This window comes from Patiria miniata, unplaced genomic scaffold (assembly GCF_015706575.1).
Source record: "Patiria miniata isolate m_02_andy unplaced genomic scaffold, ASM1570657v1 HiC_scaffold_5, whole genome shotgun sequence".
NCBI classification, from domain to species: Eukaryota; Metazoa; Echinodermata; class Asteroidea; order Valvatida; family Asterinidae; genus Patiria; species Patiria miniata.
The window spans coordinates 13,620,851-13,626,863 of record NW_024037072.1 but is presented as its reverse complement, the minus strand read 5'-3'; the positions used below and the strand labels follow the sequence as shown (position 1 = coordinate 13,626,863).

Sequence of the window (6,013 nt, the reverse complement as noted above, 5' to 3'; positions counted from 1 at the left end):
CAGAAGCCATCCCTCTACCTGACATCACAGCTGAAACAGTCGCCCGTGCTTTTGTAACGCGATGGGTTGCCTCATTTGGTGTTCCATCGGTTATCACCACTGATCGCGGTGCCCAGTTTGAATCCGCACTTTTTCGCGCACTCACAAATCTGCTTGGTACCACCCGCATACGTACCACGGCCTATCACCCAATCGCGAATGGGCTAGTAGAACGTTTTCATCGCCAACTGAAGTCATCACTACGAGCACAACCAGACGCAAGCCTATGGACAGAGACTTTGCCGCTGATTCTCTTGGGAATCCGAACTGCGGTCAAGTCCGATTTCGGTCACTGTGTTGCCGAACGCGTCTATGGCACCACACTTCGCCTGCCTGGCGAATTCTTTGACAACACCACTGATGCCACTGCCTTAGAGCCTACGAACTATGTTCATCGCTTGAAACGCGCCATGCAGGATCTTCAGCCACCAACAACCCGCGCACGGCAGCGTCCCACAGTGCATGTTCCCGAGGAACTTCAGACATGCACTCATGTTTTCGTTCGTCGTGACGCAGTGCGCAAACCTCTACAACCGCCTTACGACGGACCTTTCAAAGTGCTCAGTCGTTCAGCTAAACATTTCGTCATTGAACTGAACAATCGTCAGGACACAATTAGCATAGATCGCCTTAAATCTGCCCATTTGGATATAGGTCATGCTACGAATTCTGCTCTTCCCAAACCCAACCACTCTATCCCAATAGTTCAAACCAATCCTGTAAATACCGAGCAGAATATCCCAACCTCAGATATTCCACCTCCTCGTACAACCCGCTCAGGCCGCACAGTTCATTGGCCCAAACGCTATGTCACATTCGTTCGTTCTTAAGTGTTTTATCAATTTTTGTTACTTTTCACTCACTGGAAGGGGGCTCCTGTAGCGTTTTCTTCCATATAATTATAGCTTAATCTGTGAACTTTTAACCCCTCGTACACTGCCCCCAGCAACAGTCCAGTGGTGGGTAAAAGTTATGACCCTATGTATCAATCTCCCTAATTGATTGATTACTATTACTGAGCCAAGCCCCACTTTTATTACTTTGTCCCTCTTACCACATTTAATCACCTAACCACAAAGTCCATTAGTACATTTCTTCAGTCTCTAGTTTTTATTGCCTTTAAATTGGATAGTCAGCCCCACCTTACTTATTAGATTCTTCACTCACTCTCCTTTATTACTTTCTTCGCTCACTCTTCTTTCAACCATCAAACAAGACACATGTCTCCAAATCCTCTCTTGTAAATACCGTAGTCTAGTTGTTCGATTGTTAGAATAAAGTTGCTGTACGACCAACATCGTGTGTATTCCATTGTTCCATCAACTAAAACCCTAAAAACTGACTTGTTTCAAGTTTTGGGCTCGGAGATGCTGGAAAATCTAAGAAAACCAACCGTGTTCTTGTAGTCTGGTTCCCTGACCCTACTAAAGATGAAACGGAACAATGTATTGACTTTGGGGAATTATAAGGTCAGAAAATCAGTCTAGCAGGCTTGTACCCATTCACAGGTGTGTAATCAATTGCTAAGGAAATGCAAAATGACTTAATATGAAAAAGTAGGAATTTTTTTTGGGAAAAAAACGTTTTCTTGAAAATGTCAGCACACTGGGAGCCCTGATTTTTCAGGATGCTTTGGACAGACATTCCCAAACAATCCAGTAAGATATTTTGTGATAATTTAATCATTTCGTGTTTTGATGTTTGCAAATGTTGTATCTTCTCTTTAACCCTGTTCGAAATGACAATTAAGAAAGAGTAATACTCTACATAATTATGCCCACTTCTAAAAAGAAAATGTTGTATACTAGATTTGCTAATATAATAAAGTAAGCTATATTGAATATTTGAAAAGTTTCATGCAATATTTATTGGAATTCAAAAGTCTTGTAAAATCAAGTTGTTTGCAGTGCATAATGAACAATATTCATTCCATGGGTTAACGAAGTAATTTTGAGTTGGCAAACTCTTTTGTATTGACTCAAATTTACCCACTTCAAATAGCGTCCTCTTATTGCGTTCACCATACTTCAACAAGTAAAATAGTTTGGGACGCTTGAAGTAATTAGTTTAAGGTTCATTTTCATTCGCAGAATGTCAAAACGTAGTGTTTTCTGGGTCCCAGAAAGTCCTGTGCAAAATGTCTGACATTTCCAGAGAAAATGTTGAAAACACCCGTTTGTTTACTTTTTTGCGCGTCAGCGATTTTTGGCTCTCCTTTAAGTATTTTTAGCAGTGAAAAAAAAAAAGCCATTGAATTTCAACACACCAATGAAACCGTCATTATAGTTGTGTGCACGTTTATATTATTATTATTATTATTAATCATTTCTGGTAATGAAACCAAGGATTCCTCAAAAGCACCCTAGGCACTGTAGCTCGCAAGCCTGAAGAAACCTGTGGAGAGAAGACAATGAGAAGAAATTACAGTTTTAGAGGCGGGAGAAAAAGCCCAGAAGAATATTCTGGGGAAAAACCCACGGAATCAGGTAGGGACTGAAAACCCAATCCACATATTGGCCCAGGCGGGATTCGAACCCGGGTCACATCGTTGAGGCGAGAAAAGTACCGCTACGCCAACCTGACAATATGACAGTGGTCTTTAACTACCTAAAACAACTCTGTTTGTTTGGATCGGTTGGTTTGCCATGAAAATTGCGAAATTTCCGAAGGGCCCTTTTTAGTACGGCCATCTTTCGCTGGCCTCGCGTTGCTGTCAGTTGTGTGGACGAGAAAATAGAGCAGCTACGCGTGACACGGCAACTGACTGGTTTCAGCCTGATCTGAATACAGAAAATGATTAGTTTGGTAAGTATATAGCGGAATATATAAAATCTTGAACACTTCATAAAAAAAATCACAAATGCATAATAGTAACTCAATTGCACTACATTCATGGCAATCGGACTTTCTCTTGGTTAGTCCAGGCTGACGCAGACCATGACATTCCGTTTAGTGAACAGGCAAAGTTGGTGGCAATCTCCTCATTACACTCAACCAAAATCAACCTTGGGGAACCGGTTCTTTCCAGAACCATACTTTTTCCAAGAAGCGATATCTCTTTGCTCATGGTGTTACCCGCAAACTTTATAATTGGGAAATAATTTTAAATACTTAAAAATATAAAAGAAAACAGAAATAAAACAAATCAGAAGAGAGGTTAAATCTGTATTGAAAGGCATCTATTTCGGATAAAAGGTTTTCAAGCCGAGAAAGGGGTACCAAAATGGGGCCGGGGCTGGAGCTAGCGCTACAATCTTCATGTACGAAGATCGAAAACACGGCCGTGCGCGCGTCAGCCGAAGTTACAGCGCCCTCATGAGATAATTAATGTACCGAATCAAACAGTGTCGTTCTTGTTCATGGACGACGCGGTGTTTCTGTCGCTTATTTCTTCAAATCGAAGGTAAAAACAATTCACACTGTATGCTGTTAATAGTGTTGCTGTGTTATTGAGTAACTGTATAAAATGTTGGTAGCGTATTGAATTAGGTACCAGCGTGAACATGGGGGGTTAGCAGGGCACAATTGCAGAATACCCCGCCACTCAATCTATCCACCTCGTAGCTAACCCCATATGTGGCCTATTTACTGGACTGCCTCCCAGTAAATAGGCCACATTTATGGGGCTACCTCGTAGCCGGCTACGAGGTCACGGTTGATTGACCTCAATAAACATTCTCAGCGCTACTTGTATGTACTATGCGTCATGCTCCATTGCACTCCCACTTCGTGACCGCGTAGCCGCCAACGAATGTCAGACAAGTCGACCGTTGAGACAACTCGACTCGGGACAAGTCGACCGTTGAGACAACTCGACCGTTGAGACAAGTTGACCGTTGAGACAACTCGACTCGGGAAAACTCGCCCGTTGAAAAGCTCGACTTAATGGAAATGTATACACGTGGAGCGGAAAAAAATGCATTAATCTGTGGTAGAACTGGTCCCGGGCACGGCGCGGGCATACTCGATGCACAGAAGGCGCTCCGATACGGTGGCCATCATGTCGGGCCAGCGCGCCCCGCCTGCGAGGACCGGGACCGGCTCGGCATGCGGGCATGTCGACCGGCGCTGCAAATGGGCGCACAGGCCCGGCAAAAACGTTTTTGCCGGGCACCCTACGGCCACGTTGACCGGGGATAAGTGCGCGCACAGGCACAGAGCCAGGCAAAAACGATGTCACCGTGCACGGTATAAGTTGACCGAAATAGCATTAGCAGTTAGCACTATGGGATGTCACAGTATTCAATCTCATTCTTCACATTCTTCATTCTTACGTCCCCCCTCCCCCGCTTTTATTATCCCAAAAATCAGAATTCTTTCCAATACACTATTTGTCTCTTATTTTTTTTCCCGGTCCCCCCCCCCCCCCAATACGCCTATACTTTTCATATCCACTCTACTTTTCAGCGCCTTGCGTTGCAACAGTATAGGCCCTAATTATTAAGAATCAGTGAACGAGGATGCAGCTAGACTTGCCAAGCGCAGCCGGTGCTCGGCATCGACAAGACCGTTATCTTGTCCCGCATTCTTAAGAATGTGCGCTCAATCTGGAAGAGTTATTTTTTGCTAAGATTGCGCAAGGATCCAGTTGCACAATCATAAGAATGTGCATGCGCATTCTTAAGAATGCGTGATTTTCAAGAAAGCGCACAACAGTCGCATTGTCCCGAGTTGTGTTGTCTCAACGGTCGAGTTGTGTCAACGGTCGAGTTGTCTCAACGGTCGAGTTACTCCACAGTCGAGTTGTTTCCTCGGTCGAGTTATGATCTCAACGGTCGAGTTGTCCCAAAGGTCATTGTCTCAACGGTCGATCTGTCCCAGTGGTCGAGTTGTCTCAACGGTCAAGCTGTTCCAACAGTCCGAGTTAGCTTGAGATGGTCCAGCTGACATGCTCATCAGAAATTCAGATGTGAATTCATGATGAGCATGTCAGCTTGAGTTAAGTCCGAGTAAGTAAACTAGGACTGTAGTCTTTTACGAATCGCCTTTTTTAACATTTAGACATGGTCTGGCGGTAGTAGATTCCTAGGATCATCCCTTTATTGCGTAATCAGTTACACTCATACCCCAATCAAAATCTTCAGATTTCACCACAAAAAAGTCATGAAACTATCTTTATGTGCCCCTGCAGCCTTTTGTGGGAATTTAAAATTCTAACGGTGGTGGTTAGGTTCACTTATGTTTAGGAAGAAAAGAGAAATTTTCAGGGGTGCATAAGACAGTTGAAACGGAGCAATTTATAGATGTCGGGAAATGTAAGGTCAGGGAACCAGTCTAGCACTCTAGCTGCCTTTTACCTGTTCATATGTGTGTAATCGATTGCATTTATAATGCGGACTGGGCTGCGGGTACCAGTAGTAGTTAAGAAAAAAGCCAGTCTTTTTCCAACGCTGGTTGGCCGACAAGCGTTGGATTTTTCCAACGCTGGTTGGCCGACCAGCGTTGGAAATCGGCCAACCAGCGTTGGAAATTGATACAAAAATACCATTTTTCTTGAAAATGTCAGCACAACAGGTGTCATGATTCCACAGGATGCTTGACTGTCATTTACTAACAGTCCAGTAAGGTACTAGGTATTTCATAATAATTTGGTAGTTTTGAACTTGCAAATGTTGTATATTAAACACTTTTCCCAGTGTGGCATAAATTTGGACTCCTATGAAATCTTGTCCCTTTTACCCTTTTATTGGTTGAACGTTCACAATCCTCACATTAAATTCCTAATTGAAACAAATTATCAGTCTACAGGCAAAACTGCCTACACTTTAAATTGCACAAAGAAAAAAGAAAGTTCCACATGAATGAAAAAAAAGGAAAATGTTTACAAAACAAAACTCATTAAAAGTTTAACAAATTTTTAATGCAAAAAAAATCAAAGTCAGCATATTATGAAATTAAATTATCATTTACATGAAATTAAGTGCCCAAGCACTAGGAAAAAAATTCATATTATACAGCATTGGAAGTAAAAAAA

General features: G+C 42.8%; 1 protein-coding gene across 1 annotated transcript in view; it reads left to right on the top strand.

Moving 5' to 3' along the window:
- The first annotated feature begins 3,288 nt into the window (after positions 1 to 3,288).
- The window catches only part of LOC119740299 (ankycorbin-like), a 32,521-nt gene continuing 29,796 nt past the window's right edge, over positions 3,289 to 6,013 (top strand). The window contains exon 1 of the mRNA XM_038215565.1: positions 3,289 to 3,442. The gene's annotated coding sequence lies outside the window, so the exon portion shown is untranslated. The remainder of the gene's footprint in view (positions 3,443 to 6,013) is intronic.